At 32.4% G+C, this 26,451-nt stretch overlaps 1 protein-coding gene across 2 annotated transcripts in view; it reads right to left on the bottom strand.

The window, feature by feature from the left end:
- gus (splA/ryanodine receptor domain and SOCS box containing gustavus) overlaps window positions 1–26,451 on the bottom strand; it is a 457,580-nt gene that overhangs the window by 196,004 nt on the left and 235,125 nt on the right. The gene's annotated exons all lie outside the window — the stretch shown is intronic.

The raw sequence follows: 26,451 nt of genomic DNA, 5'->3' as shown, positions 1-26,451 counted from the left end.
ATAGGCTGTTAAAAAGACCTAGAAGAAATATAATTAAATAGAATCAAAATAGAATTAGACGGAAAATTTAAATGATTTAGCAAATCGTGTTTAGTTAGCTACACCAACTCGAGATTTTCTGAGCTCACAAAAAAGTTAATTTCTGGAATTTGTAATTTTAAAACTGTCAGTATAGGAAACAAAAGATAGTAGCTAGTGGAAGGTATATTCATAAAAAAAACAAATAATCATTACTATGTGTCAAAAAGATGAGAAAAAAATAGTAGAAAATGATGAAAACAAAACTTGGCTGAAATTCTCCACTCAGTACCTGTTCATTCCTGGTTCTAATTACTAAATACATATTAAACAGATTCTGACCCAATGTCTCGGCCTATTTATTCAGTTAATTGTTATTATGGCGTGTAAAATCAAACATATCAATAATTGACATTAAAATACGTTAATTTACTTATTTTCGCAATTATTCTATCACGAATTAAACTAATATTTTAATAGCCGGCAATTAATTGAATTGCTATCAATTAACATTTTAATATTAAGTTATTAGCAAAAGCAATAAAAATTAGATATATTACTAGTGGTTTTGTGTCGTTCGATATCCGCCGCTTTTTTCCGGTATAGTTTTGACGGATTTATTTTTAATATCGTTACAAAGAGATTTATTGGGTCAGTGAGAAAAACCGAGTAGGCCAATAAACGACCTTCACCATATTTTCCTCCCTTCTCGGCGTCTAAGTGGAAGCAGTAAATCAAAAGCCGAATTTGGCGCGGAACGTGGGTGGACCGGTCGCAATTTAACGTATTTGGCTAAATTTCCATTAGTCAGCGGAAAAGCAAGCGAAAGAATGATAAAGATCGTGTCAGCAACTATTATATATTCAAGGTTCGAAAGTACCTTGATAATTAGCTAACTAATTTACAAACCTTGTAGGTGGGCGCCAGTAATACTGGGACATTTCAATAGTGTGTCTTTTTGTTTGCGGTGAACAGGACAAAAGACATTTTGTTTGTAGTAATATCAGGCAGGAAAAAATACATTACAGAATTTGTGTTACACGGGTATGAAGGTCTTGAATTATTAGGTGAACGAAAAGAAATTCGTAATTTTTTCCGTTATAACCCTAAAAGTCTGATCAGACGGCATTAACAGGTCAATTGAAAAGTCCCCGGCCTACCATAATAAAGCACATTTTTTTATTAATATTAGTTTTTTTATTCAACATAATTCCCTTCAAGAGTGATACACTGACTATAGCGACCCTCCAACTTTTCGATACCATTTTTGTAGTACAATTTGTTTTTTGCTTCAAAATAGGCCTCAGTTTTGGCAAACACCGATCCATTAGAGAAAAATTTCTTCCCAGCGAGCATTCTTTGAGAAAGATTTGAGAACAGGAAATAGTCGCTGGGGGCCAGATCTGGAGAATACTTATAATTCATAGATTTTTGACACGGTGCACACGGGTCTTGGTGATGCAGCACTTCCTTTTTCTTCAAATGCGGCCGTTTGTTCAGCGATTTCGTCATGCAAACGGTCCAATAAGGCTATGTAATAGTCGCTGTTGATTGTCCTTCCATTTTCAAGGTAGTCAATAAAATTTATTCCATGCGCATCCCAAAATACAGACGCCATAACTTTGCCAGCCATGTTTCATCCATTGTCACATATCGACGCAAAAACTCTAGTTTATTACCCTTGTTCATCTTCAAACACTGCTCCGAATTATCAACTCGTCGTTGTTTTTAGACACAAGTGAGCTCGCGTGGTGCCTATTTGCACAGAGCTTTCTCATACCCAAATATTCGTGAATGATATTTTGTACACGTTCAGTTGATATCTTTAGAGTGTATGCTACTTCATTGAGTTTCAATTTACGGTCATTCAAAATCATTTTGTGGATTTTTTTATGTTTTCGTCGGTAACAACCTCTTTTGGGCGTCCACTGCGTTCACCGTCTTCGGTGCTCATTTCACCATGTCTAAACTCAGCATACCAATCCTTAATGGTTGATTTTCCTGGGGCAGTGTCCGGAAACTCGGCATCAAGCCAAGTTTTTGCTTCAACTGTACTTTTTCCCTTCAAAAATCAATATTTTATCAACACGCGAAATTCCTTTTTATCCATTTTTTTCAGAATTACAAAAGTTGCTTCAGTCAAAATGCTATAATTCACAAACTAATGATCCGACAGCTGTCAAATTTATACACGCATCCTTTGAGTGTTAGGGCTAACAATAAATCATATGAATTTAATTCTAGTACTGCCATCTATGTGTTAAGCCGGCGACTTTTCAATTGACCTGTTACAGTGAATAACTCAATAGATTTATTGAAATGTCAATTTATGTTGAGAAATATTAAAACCATGGCAGGTTATGTTGTTTAACAGTTGTTTATGTTAATTCCGCGTTTTTAACGTTAGATCTGATCAAAATACATGCAAGTTTCTATTAAAAATGATGCTAAGGATAAAACGAAATACTCTTTGACATTAACCGTCATCGTTACCACATCTTTAGCACTGAGTAACAACTATATTATTAATACAACAGAAGACTACAATAAACTCAGCCAAAACGAAATTAAGTAGTCAATAAAATTTTTATGTTTTTATATTCCGGTAACAATAAATCAAAACGCGCGGTCTATTAATCATAAATCGTTATCGAAAATAACCATCAGCTTTTTTTTAATAATCATGACATGCCTATAACAGAATGGAAGATTGTCCTTCCCAAAGTTTTATTAGCTTTTTATTAGTACCTAAACATCAGAACTTTTCTCATATTTTTCTCGATTTATTGCCATGCCATTCTTCAGCTTATTGGAAGACAAGAGTACGAACAAAAGTGGAAATCAATCTGTTTTTATGTTTAGCAATGTTTGGAGTTACTATTGTGGTGGTTGAATATACTGTGTTGTTAGGTTCAATATTTTTAAAAAATCAATTACTTTGCATATTCTCAGTTTGGAACTTTAAGATTGGTATTAATATGATTTTTTATTATGATTTACTATAGCAATATAATAAATTAACGTCTGCAAAATTCTTCAAAATATTACGGGTTATAAACCGGCAAATGTTGTAACCCTTTGTTTTAATAAATTCCAAATCGCTGCGGTTTTTACTGAAAATATATTTTGCGCGTTGCAGCCGCACTGAATATTAGTACGGGCACTAAGATATTTCAAAAAATAAAAGAACAATGTAACCTTAAATTCACCAAAAAGAAACCGTCTTTATGCGAAACAGATGACGAATCAAGATCAGCTTGATGTTAGATCAGAGATCAAATATACGAAGTGTGTAATTGATGGTTGATTTTCCTAGGGCAGTGTCCGGAAACTCGGTATCAAGTCAAGTTTTTGCTTCAACTATATTGTTTCCCTTCAAAAAGCAATATTTTATCAACACGAGAAATTCATCCGTTCTCCTTTATCCATTTTTTTCACAATAACAAAAGTTGCTTCACTCAAAATGTTATAATTTACAAAACTAATCATCCGACTGATGTCAAACTTATACAGGAATCTTTTGAGGGCCATGGCTTACTAAAAAACATATGGATTTAATTCTAGTAGCGCCATCTATGTGTCATCCCAGGGACTTTTCAATTGACCTGTCAATAGTCATATTTATTATAAAATTTACTAATTATAACGGATTAGTTTTTTTAAAAATTAATATCAGTATATATTAGAAAGTTAAGAATACATACTGAGCTAAACTTTACCAACACAAACCATATGTCATTCAGCTATTTTGTAACAACGCTTTGTGTCTGTTTCATAAGAGTTGGCAGCCTCTCCTAGCACGCATTACATGTAGGCATGGTTTTCCTGATAAGGCACAGCTTTTGTAAATAAATACTGCACCATTTTTATTTACTCTGCGTATGTGTATATTAGATGTGAAATATTCTGGCGCAAAAGTTCATTTCCTGCTAACAACGATATATGTGTCAGTTTAATATTAATATACATCCTAGACATAGATTTATAGTTTAGTAAATAAATGTAATGTCTATTGATTAACTTATATATTATTTTAAAATTATATGGGCCTTTAAATGAGTTTTAAGGTTTATTTATTATAACTTGTATTATGAAAAATTATCATGAAAAAATTGTCATCGATAGTCGCTATTTTTTTCATTTTTTCAGGCAGGATTCCAACTCGAAAGAATGATATATTACATCTCACTCATATATCGGTACAAGTGCTAATTAGAAGGAGCAATGTTTGGAGAATATGGCGGATGCGGTAGCACTTCCCATTTTAATGTTCTCAAGTACGTTTTCACCGAATGTAATTGTAACATGTTGTTCAAAATTTTTCGTGTAATGCTCGGTTCAAACTGATCAATTGTAATCGATGGCGATCGCTACTGATGGGTTCTGCAGCGACCTTGAGGCATGTCGAATTTTACATCGTGGAATAACGGTCTACAAAATACTCAGAAATATAATCCCAGATGTTGAACACAGAAACTAGAACCCGATAACGAATAGCTGGCGGCAACCCCGATACGTTTATCTGGGATGTTATTGAAGGGTATTTCGAATCACTCAGTGCTCAACCATCGTTTGGTTTAGATGTGCCACCATCGACTGCCCAAGCCTCGTCTCCAGGTAACACCGCTGCCATCCGTTTTATTTAATTGTATCTTTCATATTTTTTTATATAGCCAATAAATAACGGTCACATAATGTAAACACCACTGTTTCATTTCGTTTTACCTCCATTCATCGAGCCACATCATTTACCCTAAAGTGGTAACCCCGACGTGATCTTTCGCAAAACTGGGTTTGGACTCGTGAATGGAGGGTACATGCAACATGGTGTATTTTACGTGGTCGTTATATTTTTTGTTTCAAAATTTTCAATATTTTTAATTCGATCCATTTTCAATTTTACCTTCAATATTCCTTTTCATTTTATTCCTATTCATTTCATTATATCTAATTCATTTTTTAAAATTGTTTGTCATCACTGCTTAATCATCAGCGTCTCCACTAAACATTTATTTCCGCACTATGTTTAAATCATAATGTCTTCCTTCGCTAGCCGTCTTCGACATATTGACAGACATTTTTATTTGAAAGGCTTTGGGCAGTTTCGGTCGGATACCGTCGTTATTTGTTTTTTCTGAATTACCATAACGTATGTGACTACGGATTAGTCACAAAGCAGCTCCAGAAGCTAGGTACCGACTGCAGTCACCGTAGACTCGTCATGTCTTCGCCGAGCTACTAGAATTGCCAAACTCTCGTCGTCGAAGAACATAAGCTACCACGTCATCGAACAATCTATCCTCAAAGTGTCGATTACGGGAGCCCTGTCCAAAAAATAGCTTGTTTTCAACGTCGTCGGTGGACCATATTCAAGTGCCAGAGTGACGATGAAACAACAGTATCTGTAGGACCGAAAGATAACAGCCGTACCAGATCGCAACCGTACCAACCACAACCCTTTTGATTTAACATATGTTTCAAAGCCCTTTTTATGCAGCACATTTCGTTTGGTATATCAGTATTTTGTATTTAATTTTTTTTCATACATTCTTGTATTTTTATATGTTTAAAATAATTGTATATAAAATTCTAGCAGGGGAGTATTGTAGCGACCTTGCGGCATGTCGAATTTTACATAGTGGAATAACGGTCTACAAAATACCCAGAAATATAATCCCAGATGTTGAACACGGGCGGGGTGCCAGCAGTGTCAACTAGAACCCGATAACGAATAGCTGGCAACCCCGAGACGTTGATCTGGGATGCTATTGAAGGGTATTTCCAATCATTGAGTAACAGACCATCGTTTGGTTTAGACGCGCCACCATCGACTGCCCAAGTCTCGTCACCAGGTAACACCACTGCCATCCGTTTTATCTATTTTTTATTTTATAGATTTTTTATATTACCAATAAATAACGGTAACATAATGTAAACACCACTGTTTCATTTCGGTTTACCTCCATTCACCGAGCCATATCATTTTACCCTAAAACTCTATTCAAAACAGTAGTGACGCACGTCATCAATATATTCCTGTCGAAAGTTGTACATTCGTTTTACAGTCAGACAATATTTTCCTTATCGTTTCATTATAATTAAAAAGAGATAGAATGTTGTTAGAGAAGTTCAAACATGTAACCGAATGAGCCTGCAAAAGTCGCCCGTTTGTCAAACGTCTGCAAAATTATTCTAGCAGCTATTTGAGAGATGTAGACCATTCCTTCATGCACTGTTGGGTAAAATAGGATGTAAGTTGTGCAAAGATAACCAACGAAGGGGTTTATTGGAACTTCCAGACATTACTTTTAAAAGAATACAATTTTTAAAAACATATAACAAAATCCAGGAAGAATTATTATTTCAATTTGTACATTTAGATGAGACATGTATAATTCAAAATTATACATTGGGCCACTTATGGTAAGATGATAATAAATATAGCATAAAGACAACACAAATTAATGGAAAAAGGTGCACGTTGGAATAACTATCGATTCGGTTTTGTTAGTTATATATAACATGTACTAATGATTCACAGCATACATAGTTCTTCATGCTAGAAACAGGAATGGTTTTATTCCTGCCTATAAGTCCAAGAGAAATAGATAGTCCAATATGGAGAAATGAACCATAACTTGTTTATGATTCCTTTCTGTATAGATTATGTATATTTATGTATAGATTATTCTGTGACAAAATCACACACAAATGTAACTGATGCAATTAACAGTAACACCAGTTGTAAATCCTTTAAAATTAATTTATAAACTCGGAGTTGAAACTTTGACAATTTTTACAGAAATAATTTGGATTTCTCAACATTATTGGCGCCATACATATGGTGAGCCTAAGACTTATTGAAAGTCGTGGCAAAGGACAAACAGAGGTAACATACAATGTGTAATCTATTCATAAGATAAACTACTGATTAAACTGTAAATTACTATTTAATGTACCGTACCATATTAATTCCAAAAATTAATTACAGAACAAAATTAATAATTCCTGACCAATTCGCTTGATATTTAATAAACACTGATAAAACTAAATGATACTATTGTCGCATGTGGCGATGGTGACCTGTTAGCATTTTTAATAAGTCGATACAGTACAAACCATATTTTGCGATAAATATCAACACCATTAATCATTGCTATAGTAACATTAAGCTACACTTAGACAAACATATGTAGGACATGTAGAAACGCAAATATATGAATTCATTCACTTTATTCGGTGATTGCAATTAATCTAAATTGAAGGATTGATTTAAATTATCGGAACAACAAGAAAACTTTGGTTTTCAATAAATCAAATCCGTTGTACAATTGGATGAAGGTCTGGAGATAAAATTACATGAATCAAAGGTCATTCGTGCTAATTACGTATACAAAAACGCATAACGCGTATTAGTACGAATAAACTAATAACCACGGGCAAATATTTGGGTATTCATTTTTGATTTTCTGAATAGAAATGCTGGCAGCCAAACAACTTTGGCCTTCGGTATGAGAAAATATATTGGTTTCTTGGAAGATATTCAGATAAATAGATATATGGATGAGATATTCATCTATTTCTGAGTTATCGATATATTTTTGGTCCAGAAAACAAGATAAAACTGATATGAAACTTGCTTGATTATAGACAGGATTATATAACGTTGAGGGAAAAGTAATTTCGGTCCTTCCTGATACATGGTTTCAAAGTCGTTTATCTCTAATAATACTATTCATGAAGCCTTACTATAACAGCTATTATGAAAGCTAACAGTCTGTAGAATGATCGGAATATAAAAAAGGGTCATTTGTTTGCTCAATCAAAAGTTCATGTTCATGATATTTTTCTTTTTGAATGGCCTTTATTACATATAATACCAAGAACGGAAATGTTTATTATGAGCTGCTCAAACCTAACCAAAGCACTCATTCGACAGTTTACTACCAGCAATTAATGTGACTAAAGTAGGAGAACAAAAGAAAAACTATTGTTTTGACGGTAATGCTAGCCAACACTCATCTTCAATGACAGGGAAAAAAAAGATTGGCTGCGAAGCTTTGAGTACCGTATAGCCCGCTGGACTGTTCTATCAATTGTTATGGTCTCTGTCAAAAACTCTGACTGATATCAAGCTGACTTTAAAAGAGGCTAGTGAAAAACACTTCCACATTGACGGAATTACTGTATGAATAGAAATGTCAAAAATGGATCATATGCTTAGAAAATCATTAAAAAAATCGAAATTTCCGCTGCCAGTCAAATAATCTTAGAAATTTATGATGATGCTGCTTCATCATCCATTTCAATTCTTAGTTTTGGTTCCAATGATATAAAAGTGGCGATTTTGATGTCAATAAAAAAGAACAGTCTGGAAGATAAAAAAGACAATGAATTACAAGACTTATTTAATGATAATCCACATAAAACTCACAAAGAACATTCAGAGTGTTTAGCAGTTGACAAATTCTCAGACGTTTACTGTAACAGTATATTATTCACATATGTTGTAACGTGTGACAACGTTGGCACGTGAGGAGATAATTTTGTGCCTATAGTCCATTTTTTTAACAATATGTCCTTCAATTTATTCGACTGATGTCCATAGTCATCTTAGAGTTTCATTTGATTTTTGTAATTTGTAATACAATATACAGGTATATAACATATATACAACTATACATACAAACTAATACAGAAAACATTTTCTTTGTCTGGAAACAGTGAAACCACTAATTTGAGATGGTTTGAAAAGGCATTTCAATCAATATGTGTGCTAGCCCGACTACCAATCCCCTGAATATCATTTGTTGAGATCGATGCAGCATGGTTTGGCAGGCACGCGGCTTAGAAATGCTGGAGAGGTGCTAAATTGCATCAATCATTGCATATTTCTGACAAACCACATCGTTATATCGACACAGTATCGTAATTCTGGCAAAAAGTTGGGAAGAATTTATACAAATTGATGGAAATATGTTTATGAATGGATATCGCAGCAATTATTCTCAATTTGAAGAAAAAGAAAGTGCTGCTTCACCAAGACAATGCACCCTGTGACAAGTTAGTAAAAACGATGACAAAAATCCATGAATTGGGTTTCGAATTGCTTCCTCATCCATCGTATTCTCCAGATCTGGCCCCCAGCGACTACTTTAAATTTCCGTCGAATGAAGGGGTGATCGCCGAAACTGAGGCCTATTTTGAAGCAAGTGACAAATTGTACTACAAACATGGTATCGAAAAGTTGGAGGGTCCCTATAATAAGTGTATCATCCCTGAAGGGAATTATATTGAACAAAAAAAAAACTAATTTTGCCAAAAAAATGGTCGGTATGGTAGGTCGGGGACTTTTCAATTGACCTGTTACTGATGTATTAATCCCGTATTCTCTTTACTTGTGTATGTAAGTACAACACAACAGTATTAATAAATTAAGATTTTATTAAGCATATCTAATGTAAGATGTAAACAATAATAAGAACAGACAGAATGTGGACTGCTAAGATAATAATTAAAAATATATATATTTATTGGATGGAATTATCATACGAACCTTCCCCCAAATCTTTATCCCTAATTCAGATACAGCACAGGATTCGAATCCACGAAATCCAAAGCTATCGTTTTATCCTTGCACCATTGTGCCAATTATTTTAATCATTTATATGATATGTGAATAATCGAAAACCTAACAAATTATGTCAATCAGTGTCACACTATTACAGACATTATTTAGAGAGTAAGCGTGTTTACGCTTAATCAAAGTTTAAGGTTGCGGTAACCCTTCGCTTCGGAATTCTGACTTAACACGATCAAGAGCATTCGGTTCTGGCCGAACGATGCATTCTGGGTAAATTCGTAATGATGAACATGCACGACTGGTAACTGTGTAAACAATTCCTAGTCAGTAAGGCTAATTAGAGCAACTCAGATTGGCGACGATGTAGATGTAGCCTAATTGTGTAGATATGTTACAGCTGCGTCCGACAATACACTGATTTTATGAGGCTTCCTGATACATCATTGTTGGTACCTGATTGGATAACTAAATTAGTTAATTATTCGATGTAGTCGTAGTAGAGTACATTGTGTTTAGACGAAAGCAAACATTCTATGCCAAATATTCGAATATTAAATTATTAGAATATTTATAAAAGCAATTGAAATTATAAAATTAGAGTCGTAAACGCAGGTCATGGATTAGAACAAATAACGAAAATTTTGGTATTTTCAAATTCAACTAAAAATATACCGAGAAAAATATTTTTAACAAAAAAATTGAACCGACTTCAAAAAATAAATAAGGAACTCATCAAAAAGTAAAAAATAATCAAACTAAGATTTTTAACACAAAAAAAACATTTTAAATTAAAATATGTACATAATAATCGTTGTAATAAGTAAATAAAAATGAACAAAAACCTTATTTACCCTCTCTACCACACGTATTTTGGATTCTACTATATACACAAAATCTAGCTTAATACCTACCTAAACCTATATGTCTATTTACAATATTATTTTAATTACTACTAACTAACCATTTTGAAGTCGGTGCCTATAACTCAAACAGTTATATTAATTTAGATTTGTTTTGTTGATAATTTCATTTTTTGTATGTCACAAAATTATATTATTATATTTGTATTTTTTGGTCTCGGCACCGACTTGAAAGTGATCAGTTCGTAGTAGTTAAAATAATATTATAAATACACAAATAGTTAAAATTTAATAAATACAGCAATATAAGAGTGTTAGCAGTTCATAGCAATGATATGCCGACCAAAATTTGCTTTCAATCTCTGGAATAATCTTTGAAAAATGATGTAATAATAGACTTTGGTAGTATTGTTGCTGCTTTTTTTTTACTTTCAGTCAATGGTGTTTTGTTCATGGTATATAGCTGGAAATTTAAGAATTGCATGTGTTTTGATCAGCAAAATCCATTAGTGAAAACAATGTAAAGCAATAATGTAAACAATAGTAAAACAACAAAAGAAGGGGAAATGGTTACCACATGAACTAATTAAAAATGTCATTTCAATCAGTTTCAAGGTCACGGTTTCATTAGTTACTGGACAAGAGCGAAATGTTTTATAGCGTTTTGTGATTGGCGATGAAAAGTGGATTAACTATGACTATCTATAGCGTACAAAGTCTTGGGTTTACTCAAGGTGGCCATCAGCAACGTGCACTGTAGTACGAGCTACTAAAACCGAATGAAACTATATCTGCAGAAGTTAAATGAACAAACTCAAAAATTATCAGGAATGGCTATAATATACTATTACAGCTTCAGTGGGAAGTTCTGCCTCATCAAACGTAATTATCAGACATAGCGCCTTCTGATTACTACTTGTTCACTCATTACTACCATGCAGAATGTCTTGTATAATATAATAAGTTGTAAAAATATTTTGATTAACATATATTCTACACATTGTTCTCAATAGATTCCTCTTTAAAGTGAACAAGTGATCACAATGTATGCAATCACCGTATATAAAAAGAAAGAAGGTCGCCAAACTCAACTAAATGAAATAGCACTTACTTACAACACCGATATCATTTTTAAAGAATTGACATAAAAAGTGCCGATATTAAAAACAATTTTAAGAGTTGCCTAACAAATAATAAATATACTGCACACGTATATAAAAGAGGAAATCATCAGTGAAATTGATTTGTGATGACTTGTTGATTAAACCAATTATCTTATCCACAAAAAGAGAACGATCATTATTCAACTGTCATAATAATTTTATTGGGTTCGACTGTTTAATTATTCACTTTTCAAATGTCTAAATAAATAAAATGTAAAACCTATCAATGTAACAACTACTAGATTCATACTACTTCTTTGCCTTTTATTTTAATACAGATTTATTTTTGATCCTCTATTAGTAAATGAAGCACCCAGAATATTGATCACATGATCTAATGCTTTGAATACTTGATCAGATAGTTATATAGATTGATAATTGGCCATTCTTATCGCCCCTGTAAAAGAGATCACTCAAGCAAAAAAACGATATTTGGGAGAAAATGTACGAGTTTAAAGACAACGACAGAGTCTATAATATGAATAAATTGAGGTGTAAAGTAGAACACTATAAATATATAAACAAAAGATACAATTGTCGAAATAAAACTATAGGTAATTTATAAAAAAAACTTACCCAAAATAAAAAAAAAACGTTAAACTTGAGACTGTGTACTTCCTTACCTGAAACAAAATCATCATGTTAAATTCTTCATGAGTCAAAATAAACAGACAATATTTTAAGAAACCAAATATCTAAATTTAAATTCTATGTTTTTAAACGTTCATATAACATACAATAATACTAAACTTTAATGATTGTTAGCACATATATTATGTATTATAACAAAAATGTTTAAGAAATTTGAAGGTGCTATCGAACTTCTCATATTAAAGAATATTTCTCGTAGCATCCGCTATATTACCCCGATTTTGTCCCTTTATAACGCAAAATTAATATGTAAAATAAATGGTTTTGATATTTTTATATTCGTTAATCACTAAGCGTTTACCTAGGTCATATTTAAATTTAAATATTTTTAAATTAAAATAAATAAAAAGGCGTCTTCTTTCCGAAAATCTGTATTAGACTCAGAAATATAATAATATAGTTTTAGAAAATATCATATCATTACTATTTAGTAAGAGTTGCGTCATTAAATTGTATATAATACTAACTGTACTGATAAATATTTTCTAATATATATAATCTAATATATATATATATATATATATATATATATATATATATATATATTCAATATTTACAATATATTTATGTTATATATCTATATAGCGTACCATGAAATGCACCTATGCATATAATTAATCTAAAAATGGATGGTTTAATGGATATGGAAGGCGCGGCTACCCATCCCATTTTAACTGCAATTTATGAAAACATTTCCGTATTACCAAATTTATGTTAATATTTTTTTAATTAATCACTAAAACACTTTGTTTAATTCAATTCTTAACTCACTTATAATGACTGACACTGAAAATTACGTATCAATTATATTATGACATTTATGTTAGGACAAAATACTTTAAACAATAAATACATAAAGACGAATCCGATAAGGGATTTAAAATAGAATTTTAGTTTGAAAACCGTTTGATTTCTATAGTAAATATGTTATTGGGTTTCTTATAGTTTTTGCTAACTATACTAAACTTCGGGAGGATTTAAGAAATTCACTTACATTATAACATTTATTTTAGAACAAAGTATCTCAAATGACAAACGCATAAATATGAATCCTAAAAGTGATTTAAAATAGAATTTAAGTTTTAAAATTGCTTGATTTGTACATGAAATATATTATTGGGTTGCTTATAATTTCTGCTAAACTAAACTTCAGTAGTTTTAAAGAAATTCAATTGTATTGGGTTTCAAAGTATTTTCATTGTGATATTATTAAAAAAATATTTTTGCTGATGAAATAATTTCTGTTATCAAATTACATTAAACTAGTGTCATTGTTATCATGATAGCGCAGATATAGGAGTAATCTCAAAACACTATTTTACGAAATTCAAGCCGAATTTCTCAGTAATTGAGAATTGTTCATTTCGTGGATCAGTGCCATAGCCAGTGAAACGTCCGTAACACGCCTAGAAACATTGCGGGACTTACTTAATGTCTAAAGAAAGAAGGCGATGCTTGCGTATGAATAGCACTCTGTAGCATCATTCCAATATGGTACAGAGTATAACAAGTCAATTGAAAAGTCCCCGGACTGAAACATAGATGGCGCTACTAGAATTAAATCCATGTGTTTTTTAGTTAGCCCTAATCCTCAAAAGATGCGTTTATAAACTTGACAGCTGTCGGATCATTAGATTATAAATTATAGCATTTTGAGTAAAGCAACTTTTGTTATTGTGAAAAAAAATGGATAAAAACAAATTTCGCGTGTTGATGAAATATTGCTTTTTGAAGGGAAAAAATACAGTTGAAGTAAAAACCTGGCTTGATGCCGAGTTTCCGGAAACTGCCTCAGGAAAACTAACCATCAAGGGCTGGTATGTTAAGTTTAGACGTGGTGAAATGAGCACCGAAGACGGCGAATGCAGTGGACACCCAAAAGAAGTTATTACTGACAAAAATATTTAAAAAATCCACAAAATGATTTTTGAATGACCGTAAATTCAAACTGAATGAAATCACAGACACTCTAAAGATCTGAACATATACACTGAACGTGTATATCATATCATTCACGAATATTTGGGTATGACAAGGCTCTGTGCAAAGTGGGTGCTGCGCGAGCTCACTTTTAATCAAAAACAACGACGAGTTGATGATTCGGAGCAATGTTTGAAGATGATCAAACGTAATAAAACCGAATTTTTGCGTTGATATGTGACAATGGATGAAACATGGCTCCATCATTTCACTCCGAAGTCCAATCGATAGTCATCCGAGTGGACTGCGGACGATGAACCCGCTCCAAAGCGTGGGAAAAAGCAACAGTCGGCTGGCAAGGTTATGGCGTCTGTATTTTGCGATGCGCATGGAAGAATTTTCATTGACTACCTTGAAAAAAGAAGAACTATCAAAAGCGACTATTACATAGCGTTATTGGACCGTTTGAAGGACGGCTGAGAAACGGCCGCATTTTTAGAAAAAGAAAGTGCGGCTTCACAAAGATAATGCACCGTGTCACAAGTCATTAAAAACCATGGTAAAAATCTATGAATTCCGTATTCTGCAGATCTGGCCACCAGCGATTATTTTCTGTTCTCAGATCTCAAAAGAATGCTCGATGGGAAGACATTTTCGTCGAATGAAAAGGTGATCGCCGAAATTGTGGACTATTTTGAAGCAAAGGACAAATCGTACTACAAAAATGGTATAAAAAGTTGGGTGGTCGCTATAATCAGTATATCAATGAAAAGAAGGGAATTATGTTGAATAAAAGAAACTAATTTTACTAAAAAAATATATTTCCATCATTTTGCCCACTCGAATAACTGGTTCTTTCAGCCGATGTGTGACAGTTCAAACGACTGACAAAACGTTTTGAAGGTTTTGGTCATAAAGGTCAAACTTCCAATGCCAGGGCTCAAAATATAAATAGCAACCATATATATAGTTTCAAGAGTATTATTAAAAAGAAACCAACGGACGCCCCTCCGTATATTTAACGTGTTGAGACTAACTCCCGTCTTAACTATCGATTTTCGTGCAAACTATACTGACCCCAATAATCCCTCGCCCGAAACTGCAAAGGGCAGTGATTCACGGTTCCATACAAAATCTCACAATATGACGCGTATCATGTCTAATGTTTTGAGATCAGGCTGAACAATAGGCTAGATAATTATTTCTGAGAAACTACTTTGTGACAATTCTATGTATTTGCTGTTCATGTAAAAAAATTATTTGAATGACGGAATTTACGTTAAAAACAGTGTAATTTGAAGTGCGTGCTAAAACTCTCCAAATCTGCCAGTGACGTACTTGTCCTGGTCACACTAGACATATTGTATGGGTACAGGCCTTATTTATACATTATTTTAATAATTTTCTGTTATAACTAGACATGCTAATGTATATCGAGGGTACAATGGTAATGTAATTATACATCGGTAAAAATTCCAAACAAGTTGTTTATTTTCGTTCCAAGGCAGAAACAACACATGAGAAATGTGGTTAAATCTTGCAGACGTAAATTAGGTGGTATAGTTTGAACATCAGTAATTTATTCAAGCAATAAAACCATTGTAATGTAATCACATATTATTGTAAGTATTTTCAATTATATCTAGTTAAGGGTAATATCGAGATGATAATATTTGAGGTAAAGCTTCATTTGTTTTGTTTATTACTTTTATGGGCGTTATTTTTTAGTAAGAAAATAATATGGAAAATTATATTTAACATAATTTGATGGATTTTGCATTACAAGTCTGCATGAAGTCAGTATAAGATTCAAATGGTAACCAGATAAAAGAAAATGGGCTTCTATCAACTCACTGCTGTTCACTATTGAACCTCCATATATTCTCAAAATTAATTAAACTCAAGCTATCAACAAGTATCCTGCAAATACCTTCATTGTTATATTACAAAAATCCTATATCAAATATCTGGCTTTTTGTACATCAAGTCGTCAAGTTGGAACCTTTGCTGACGACACAATTATTATGGCAAAAGATATATCTGTGGCTAGGGCAATAGAAAAAGTGCAAGTGGCAGTCAACAAAATCTACAAATGGACGAAAGATTGGAAAATTCAACTTAATAGCTCCAAATCTGTCCACGTTAATTCTGCATTGAGGCGAAATAATAAAAATTTAATTATTTCACTCAATGGAAGCCCGATTCCTCAAGCAGAATCAGCTAGATATATTGGAATCCATCTTGACGGTAGATTATATTGGAAGCATTACGTTAGACAAAATGCAAAACACATTAGAACCAAAATAAAACAACTATACTGGTTAGTCGGAAGATACTCTCAACTTGATCTAAAATCAAAGAGGTTGATCTTTAAAACAGTTATAAAGCCAATTTGGACTTATGGGGTGCAAATATGGGGTTGCACTAACAATTCAAATCAACTAGTCATAGAATGCTGTCAAAACAAGGTTCTTTGATTGATTACCAATGCCTATCGCTATGTAACCAACGAAGAACTGCACAATGACCTGGAAATCAACTGGATTTGCGAAGTTATCCAAGATTTCGCCTTGAAACACGAAAGAAGATTACTAACTCATACTAACGTGGAAGCAATACAACTGCCGGATTTCAGGAGATTGAAGTGAACAAAACCATACGAACTTATATAAAGTGTATACTAATTAATAAATAATTATAACTTTATAATTGAAGAATACATACTGATGTATTTTCTCACACTCGTCTTGCTTGTCAATTAATCCAAGTACATAGGAAAAGTAGTAATAAATTAGTTGTAAATTAAGATTTTACTAAGCGTATCTAATAAAGATGTTATAAAAAAAAGTTTATACTTCACCAGGTTAAGGATAACTTTATAATACAAATTTGATTGAAGAATGTAATTTTCAGGGTTTTACGACCTAGTATGTGTATGTTATAGTAAATAGGAGTTTCAAATATTTCGAATAATACTTACGTACAGACTTATATGTCAAAGCTTGTTTAAACACATATTTTGTAAAGTACTTGATGAAGTATCAAAGTATCAAGTTGTACGTGTTTTTTGTAAGTCTGTACAGTTTATGAAAATAAATATCAAAGTATTTAATTAATAAATGATAGAATGCCAGATACACATACAAGAATAATTTTGTAGTTCTGTTAAACACATTTACAACTCTATAATTCTTCCAATAAAACAACCAATGCACGTCATCAAAGTATATAACGCAACGTTGCCGCACCAAATTAAATTTTCATTTAATTTGACTTTGACAACAAAATACTATTGTAAATAAAATAATGAAACAAAAATAAAACTATAGTAAGGCTAATTAGTAAAATGAGAAATAAAGGGGTTTTACGTTTTTATGAGCTGAATTTGGCAATATTTTCGATGGTGTTGATGACGTGCATTGGCTATTTTATGGGAAGGACTGGATCATTAAATTTTTCAGTAGGCTTCTCATCGATAGAATTTCGATTTGTCCAAATTTTGTTTGATTTTGAACAAATACAGGACACTTGATTTCAATAACACTATTATCCCAGTTCCCAGCTGGAGATTGTGTTTTTATATTACTATTTAGAGTTATTTGCTGTATTTATTAATATTCTTGTGTTTAGTGTTACATTAGTAGTATTTTTAGTTAATGTTCTTCAATATTCTACCACATTTCATGGTTAGTGTATACTTATCCACTTCAATTCGATAAAAGTCTCAGTATTCTTTTTAAATTATTATTTCAGTTATGATCATACCTACTGTTACTATCAACGAATTGATTCTTGTAAAAAAATTGGATCCCTTAAAATATTTTCTTTCCATTGGTAGCACAAAACAGATTTTTAACCGTGAAATATAGGATAAATAATTCAAATAAAATCGGAGTGCGCTCAAAAGTTCAAGAGTTGAGGAAATGATGGTTACGGTAAGTGACGTCAATGTTTCGTAGTACATTGACGTCATTGCACTCTGATTGGAGTTTGACTTAACACGGCGAATTTTGAAATTTTGTATATTAAATTCTGGTAAAATGTTAACAATCTCACCATTTACTTATCAATTTTAAAACAATTATTGTCAAACAATATTTTCGTGATGATGTATTACAGTCATCTAGCCTGTTGGCCTGAATTCATGGTATACATTTTGTATTTTAATTTCTGGAAAAATCTTAACAATCTCACTATCAATTAAAACAGTTCTTATTATCAAGCAATATTTTCGTGATTATTTATTAGTCATCTGGCCTGTTAGCCTGAACTCATCGACCTAGGGTCGTCGACCCCCCCTTGATTTTCGTGGTATACATTCGCCGTACAAAAACCTCTCCTCTGCGATAGGGTGGCGCAGTGGAGTTCTATGCACCCCTTCCCTCACCCCATCCCGTTTCTATTTCTACGCACGAAATCGCGTATCGATTCGCAAATGGCGAGCAACGTTCTCTACAGTCCTTTGTGTATGCCAGACGCTTTTCATTTGCGGTGTTTGTTTTCGGGAAAACATATTTAGCACCTGTTTATTCTGGGATATGCGCGTTCTCCGAGAGTTATTACGGTCCTCGCTTAATTTGCCGCGAGACGATGCTGCTGCTGCTGGTACACATATAATTGAACGAAAATACCGGGTATATTTAGAGCCATTATCACTCGTTATGTTTAATAAGTGTAGGTTAGTCGAATTAATGAATGTGCCCTAATGAAAAGGAAGATGTATATTCTGGTATGAACGTAAACAGCCGCATCGACGATAATTTACCGAGTACGTTCGAATATCGATATGATTTATGGCAGGGAGAGCTAAATTAGTTTCAAAATGTAATCAATCAGTTGTCTTAATCACATACGCCTTGACGACCTTGAATAGAAACCACATGTAAATACTTTTATCATCCTTATGAGATTAATTAATATAGGAAAATGTATTGGTTAACTGGAGGAAAATCACATTTATTTGTACATAATAAATTTCTATTATATAAGGAAATATTGAAACCTATCTGGACATACGGAAAATAATTTTGGGTATGTTCCGCAAAAGCTAATATAAATATAATTTAAGTTTTTCAGAATAAAATCCTGAGAACACCAGCAATACGGTGCACTAAGATACTACAGGACTGATTACTTAGCTCGAGACCTTCAGATATCGACTGTCACTAATGAAATCAAGAGAACTGCAAGGAGGCTTGAGGACAGACTCCATTATCATGTGAATATCGAAGTAATACAACTCTTGGATATTACCAGAACAGGACACAGAAAAACAGTAGTGTTAATATATAAACACTAGAGACTATGATATAGCCGATTCCTAGATATATACCTATATTTAAGTTAATGTAAAGACAAATTTTAGGTTAGTCGACAACGACTAGTAACAATATAATAAATAAACTAAAAGACATCTCTATAAGATCATTTACGATATAACAGGTCAGCTGAAAAGTCCCCGGCCTGACTCATAGATGGTGATACTAGAATTAAATCCATTTTTTTAGATAGCCCTAAGTCTCAAAAGATGCGTGTCTAAATTTGACAGCTGTCTGATCAGTAGTTTGTGAATTATAGTACTTTGAGTGAAGCAACTTTTGTTATTGTGAAAAAAATGGATAAAAAGAAATTTTGCGTGTTGATAAAATATTGCTTTTTGAAGGGAAAAAATACAGTTGAAGCAAAAACTTAGCTTGATGTCGAGTTTCCGGACACTGCTCCAGGAAAATCAACCACCAAGAATTGGTATGCTAAGTTTAGACGGTGAATGCAGTGGACGCCCTAAAAGAGGTTGTTACCGACGAAAACATAAAAAATATCTACAAAATGATTTTGAATGACCGTAAATAGAAATTAAATGAAGTAGCAGACACTCAAAGACATCATCTGAACGTGTACATCGTATCATTCACGAATATTTGGGTATAAGAAAGCTCTGTGTAAAGTGGGTGCAGCACGTGTTCACTTTTGACCAAAAACAACGACGAGTTGATGATTCGGAGCAGTGTTTGAAGATGATCAAGCTAAATAAACTCGAGTTTTTGCGTCGATGTGTGACAATGGATGAAACATGACTCCATCACTTCACTCCGAAGTCCAATCGACAGTCATCCGAGTGGACTGCACACGATGAACCCGCTCCAAAAACGCAACAGTCGGCTGGCAAGCTTATGACGTCTGTATTTTAGGATGCGCATGGAATAATTTTACTTGACTACCTTGAAAAAGGAAATACCAGACACTGCGACTATTATATAGCGCTATTGTATAGTTTAAAGGACGAAATCGCCGAAAAATAACCCCATTTGAAGCAAAGGAGAATCGTACTACAAAAGTGTTATCGAAAGGTTGGAGGGTCGATATAATCAGTGTACCACATTTGAAGGCTTAGTATTTTATTTGCAATATGCAGGAGATGCATAAAATAATATTTATTTATTAATAGGGTGTCTGGCCACCATTTGTTAAAAAAAAACAAAGCTTAAACTCAAAACATTAGACATGATACGCATCGTATTGTGGTGTTTTTTTGAAGCACTGAATTATGGCCGCTGTTTGCGTCGGGGATTATTGGGGTCAGTACCATTTGCATAAAAAATCGATATTTAGGACGGGAATTCATCTCAACACATTCAATATAGGGAAGAACATCTCTTAGTTTCTTTTTATTAATGCTCTTGAAACTATTTACATAACATTTAATTAATAACAAGATTTTGCTTTAAAATTGATAACTGAACGGAATTTCGTCTCATTCTTGTGCCAGAACATATGCCATTATATCAATTATATTGGAGATGGAAATCTACTTCTCACTCTGTACTCTAAAACTACCCAAAAGTGTTCAATTATGTTGGGGTCTGGTTATTGTCATGACCGGGGAAAATGTCTGATAATATTCTGATGCTTCTCAAAACAAGCTTGAACCTTTTGACCGTGTTTATGGGCACACTGTCATCTTGGAATATGGTAGGAATACGTTAGTCATATTCAGAACTTCATCATTGAGGATGTTGAGATATTTATTCGCAGTAATTCGAACTGTGATGTGAATAAGATGATCAGCTGAATACTACAATAATGCCGTCCAAATCATCATCACTCCCCCATGGTTGATTATAGGAAACAGAGGCAGACTGTAGGCATTTCAGATCGTACTGGATGAAACCAATTAGCACTTGATGAACAAGCACTTAGCACTTATTTTCACACGTTTTCATGCGCTGGGAAGGATAAAAAAGAGCAGAATAGCTACCAGACGAACTGATTGAAAGTGTAATTTGTTACCGCTTCAAAATAAAGGTTTCATTGCTTGGCAGGTAGAAAAAGTGGTAGTACGACTATCCCAATCGCAAAAACTCATGTGTTAGTCCAACAATAAAGCTTTTCTGTGCATATGGTGGGTTTAGTGAGGTGTAGGGTAGTATAAGACAGAATTAAATTATTACCGCAGATATATATCGATACCAATTGAATAACGTATTGTTGCACAAAAGACCAACTAGAGTCAATTTTAACATATTTTGAAACAAGAAATAATCAAGAGTGCCAAATTTGGTGAAAAATGCCGACGTTATAAGAAGTTGTACACTACCTCATGTAATTATGTAATGTACTGATGGAAGAACAGAGCTTCCCTAATCGGATTATAAGTTATCTGGCGTAATACTGCTAAAGTTTTAATATAAGTGATAGGATGAACCAATATAGAATAATAACAAGTCTATTTATTTTCTGATTTCAAAAACAGCTATTTTATTGGATCGCTTTATTGAATTTTAAAGTCACACAAGATGATTCACAGAAATAATGGTTTGGTGAAACAATACATTTGTTTTTATTTTATGTTTTTTTTTCACAATGAATGTATAATATGACCTTGTGATCCATGAGCTCTTTGCTACTTTTGTGATAAAACCGCCAATGAAGAACTTCTGAGATTTCTAAACGCAAAAATGTAACAAGTTATTTTTAGAAACCTCTTTTAGAATTTTACACTTTTAAAATCTTTTAAAATGTTACACTATGAAGAAGAAATGTTGGTCATTGAAATTTTTAGTGATTAACGAGTACTTGTCCAGAAAAATGAGTTAACCGTGTAAATAAGGGTGCAGCAGCTCTTGTACTATTTCTGCAGTAACAAGAAGGTTATTACATATATTATTGCGGTGTATTACATTTGAAGTCGGTGCCGACAAAATTAAATTTGTTTTGTTCGTAATTTAAATTTCTGTATATGTTAAAAAATTATTTTATTATTTTGTAATGCTTGGGCTCGTCAGTCGTCATTGATCAGTTGGTAGTAGTTAAAATAATATTGTAAATAGATAAATAGGTTTTGGTATGTATTAAACTAAATTGTGTGTATATAGTAGAACACTAAATATTTATATATAGTGTATATAGTAGAACACTATAAATTATTACGTACATATTTTAATTTAAAACATTTTATTTTGCTTAAAATATATGTTTGATTATTTAGTGAGTTCCTTATTTATTTTTTCTTAAAAATGTTTTATTTTTCTCTTTTCAGTGCTAGATATTTATTCAATAAATTACGCAGTTATTTAGAATGGGTAGATTAATATTAGAATGGGTAGGCCAAGTAAAGGTGCAGCTCGTATGAGAAAAAATAAAGAAATAAAGACAGAGATTGAAAATAAGGAACGCTTCAGTCCCCAGGGTCCGTTACCTGGCGTAGGTGATTTCACAAAGGCTCTAACCAAATTAGCACAAAAAGTTGTTGCCCCCGTAGGGAATCGAATCCGCGATCTCTGCATATGAACTAACTGAACGCCCTAACCATTACACCATAGAAACAGTTGCTTGCAATATTTCTACGACTTCTCATGTGATATAGCTAGTGCTTAAAAAGAAACCTGAATGGTTTTGCACTGAATGACTTTTAGATTTTCCGTCACATTAGTTCAGCAATAACATTATACTCAAATATCCGATTATTTTAGATAAAAGAATTTTGTACACGCCTTTGCAGATTGAGGGTTTCCCTCGATTTACCCGGATTCAGCCATCAGAGATTTGGTTCCAAGTCGGACGGTCCACCTGGGAAGTGCACGCTTTCGAATAAAAAATCCAGAATTCCAAAGAATTTTAAAAATCCATAACTGACGGTGAACATACATTAAAAAAATATACAGTGGAAGAGAGAACCTCCTCCTTTTTTGAAGTCGTTTAAAAATACATGGTTCCGAGTCCTCCAATAAAATTTCAAATAAAATCCTATAAAACTAATTTATATGCTGAATTTATATAATTGTAAGAAAAAAACGCGCATAGTATGTACTTGAGAGGTTTATTAAAACACCACTGTTATAATATTACTCATTCAAAAATTACAAATCTAGTAGAAACCACGATAATGAAATATGTCCATTATGTCAAAATATATTTAGCAACGCCCATTCTATATAACATCATATAATTATTGTTTAATTTGTCATGTTGAATTCATTTAAATCAAAACAATAAGCATCAGTTAATAATTAATATTTATTCGTAATATAGACCGCCTGTTGGCGCGTCCGAATATTCGAATGGAAGTGGACGACTGAATTTCGAATAACCTAATTGTGAAACCGAATTTTAAATAGCAACGAAATCCCATACTAAATAAATATGAATTATATTAACTGACATTATTACTAATTTGATGGATCAACAAGGTATTGTGTTTGATTTGGCGCTTATAACATTTATAATGTAAATTAGTGAGTGTGTGTTCAGTAATCAAAACCTCTTTTAATTAATTTCATTTCTGTAGTTCTTTGATCAATCATTTGTGTACTGTGGTGAACTGTGTAGAAATGAGCGTAAAGCGTTAATAGTTCCTGGCTTTTCAGAGTGAATAATCAGTTCCTTTATCATCTGTTAAATTTCTCAGATAGTCATTTATGGATTTGTTTTTAATTTCCAGTATTTACCTTTACAGTCTTTGGGTTATGCTGTTTAAACTGTATTTATTTTCAAGTGTTTATTTTTCCCTATTTTGTTGCCATTCTTTTAGTAATTTTAGTTTTTCAGCTACCATTTCCTTCACTTCTTTTGGATAATTAATTCATTTAGTTGTACTCATAATTTCTGGAGTATTGTGCCAAGAGGCTTGTTGAATATCTATTACGAATTTTTCTGCATCAAAATTTAATTGTTCAGTTGTCATGAGTGGTACATTTAGTTGAATTCGTTGGTTCAATTCTTCAGCAAATCCTTCTCAGTCTGCTCTCTGGTTTGTTCAAATTTACATAATCTAACCGTTTGAAGATTATAACAAAAATGGTTTTATGGAAAATTTGAATATGAAGCATGACCCAACTCAATGGAGACCATTCGTGTAACTTCTCTAAAGTCAATTTGAGGCTGAATTGTTTTACTACCTCCGCAAAATATCATCTCAGTAAAATATTCGGAATATGTAATGCACGAGAAACAGTAATTATTGCAAGAGAAAATTCTACTTTTACGTAAAAAATTGTAAGATCTGGTACAAGGTAAGGTTCTGTTTCGCATAGTTTTGGAAGGGAAATGAAACTTGGGAAGCCCTCAAGGCAGTTGTACATGAATTTTTAAGAAACAAAAGAAATCTTAATTAGACTGGGTTGCTTCACATCACCGAATTTTTATAAAAAGTACCATTAACTCGGATAAAACATCGCCACTGTTTCGATTGTTTCCATTAAGTTGTGGTGCTGTCAACGAAGAGCATGAAAAAATGCCCAATTAAAACATTTCTACGATGGAAAGAAGATAAAAACCAAGAGCTTTTTTCTTCTGGAATGCAAAACAAGAACAATTATACTGGAAATATTATTAGAACCTTTTTTTGTATTATAGATTTTCAATTTTACCAACTAGGATTTTATCTGGAGCCTCTTGTTTATGTGGATTCCGAACATAAGTAACCAAAGACGACGACTCCTGAGTAATCAATATCAGAAACCTCTTAATTCTCCTTGTCGGATTTGGCACTCTTGTTTTACAGACAATCACAATTAAAAAGAATTACAAACATAAATTTACAACTATGCTCCAGTAGGATTCGAACCTGCAAATATCGTGATATATAAATATTATATTATATGAATATCACAATTAAGAGCTATCATATCATCATATCATTTATCATCATATTTGATTTTCTTAACTCAAATATTATAACAATTGACTTGAAATTGAAAAAAAAGTTTTCTGGGCATTATATAAATATATTAAATAAATAATATAGAATATGTTAATTTTTAATTCCATCCCTAAGACTAGTAGAATATTTCACATTTTTTACGGGATAAAGATGCGTTGTATAGAACCATTTACAATTGTTAAATAAAAAGGTCAATGACACTTTAAGCGAGAGGAAATTATGACTAAAAAGATAAAAACCAAAATGCATACACCACAATGATCATGATAATTTGGTAAAATACTCTAGTCACATTAGATACTTTTTTTATACAGGGTTACATTAAACGAAATGTAAATATGATACCAATTAGAACATTTATAATAGAGCTAATAAAATAATTGATAAAATGATTGATATAGAAATATTTTAAAGAACAGTTTTACTATAAATAATTGATATAATTAAGGAAATCATCTAGCAACTACAGTCAACGAAGTTTTCAGCAATATTATTATCCTTAATTGGTTCCCTTGATTAAAACATTTAAAAATATACTAGTTGGATATTATAAAATATTTGCTTTTAATAATATTAATCAAAGATGAAATATTATTTTTACTTTATTTCTTTTACAATTTAGTTATCTTGTCTATAATGTAACTATGCCATAACTGGAAAATGTGAATTGATTCTAGTTGATGAAAAGTTTCTAACTATACTATGTACAGCTGTTGGTAACCGTAGTACTTAACTACTAAACTTATAGCAATACAATTTTAAACTAGAACCATTAAAACTTTGAAGCCACAACATAAAACCAAAAATTGTTAATGGAAAATTTAAATTTTATTTAGTTTTCTTAATGTTTAAGTAATATAACATTGAAAGTTATTAAAATTATAAAAACAGATGATCAGATGATGACATATAGAACATGAAGAGAATATGGAATAGTAATGAATAAGAGCAAAACGGTCATGGTGATGGGGGAGCCCTAAGTAATAAATATTCAAGGTATTTTGGTCGAGAAATCAAAATTAATGGAAGCCAGGAGATAGAAACAAAGGCCAGAATTGGAAAAAGCATGAATTTGTACTTTGTTATTAATAACAAATT

This window comes from Rhynchophorus ferrugineus, unplaced genomic scaffold (genome assembly GCF_030347505.1).
Source record: "Rhynchophorus ferrugineus isolate W39M unplaced genomic scaffold, kcgeb_rfMv2 rfM1, whole genome shotgun sequence".
Lineage (NCBI taxonomy): Eukaryota > Metazoa > Arthropoda > Insecta > Coleoptera > Curculionidae > Rhynchophorus > Rhynchophorus ferrugineus.
Note: the sequence above shows the minus strand (reverse complement) of the source record. Positions and strands in the feature narration are given on the sequence as shown.